General features: G+C 54.8%; 1 protein-coding gene across 1 annotated transcript in view; it reads right to left on the bottom strand.

Annotated features, from left to right (window-relative positions):
* Positions 1 to 522, bottom strand: part of ADCY2 (adenylate cyclase 2 (brain)) — a 403,615-nt gene that overhangs the window by 181,636 nt on the left and 221,457 nt on the right. The window lies entirely within an intron of this gene.

Genomic DNA, 522 nt, shown 5'->3' with positions numbered 1-522 from the left:
GGACGACACCACACACTTTCTGTTTATTGTTACTTTGCTTCACAGCCACTGCATTTATAGAACATGTGTTTCTATGCAGCACCCACGACAGCCCCCCAGGACAGCTCCTGCCAACGACAACACTGAACCCCTCTCCTAGACCCATCTCCCCAAGCCCCTCACCCTGCTCAGGAAGGAATGTGAGCCCCTCATCCTTCCAGAATCAGCACAGAGCAAGGGATGTTCCCACCACAATCGGGACAAACTCTTGCACAAACACAAAGAGACAAACAAACTTGTGTGGAGACGGGGTACTGAGGTGGGTGAGGTACCTGTATGGGGCTCCAGGGTCCTATCTGTGTGATGATGGGGTACTGAGGTAGGTGAGGTTCCTGTATAGGGCTCCAGGGTCCTGTCTGTGAGGCGATGGGGTGTTGAGGTGGGTGAGGTACCTGTATGGGGCTCCAGGGTCCTATCTGTGAGATGATGGGGTACTGAGGTGGGTGAGGTACCTGCCTGGGGTCCCAGGGTCCTGTCTGTGTG

Source organism: Chrysochloris asiatica, unplaced genomic scaffold (genome assembly GCF_000296735.1).
Source record: "Chrysochloris asiatica unplaced genomic scaffold, ChrAsi1.0 scaffold00321, whole genome shotgun sequence".
NCBI classification, from domain to species: domain Eukaryota; kingdom Metazoa; phylum Chordata; class Mammalia; order Afrosoricida; family Chrysochloridae; genus Chrysochloris; species Chrysochloris asiatica.
This window is presented reverse-complemented; position numbering and strand designations above follow the sequence as displayed.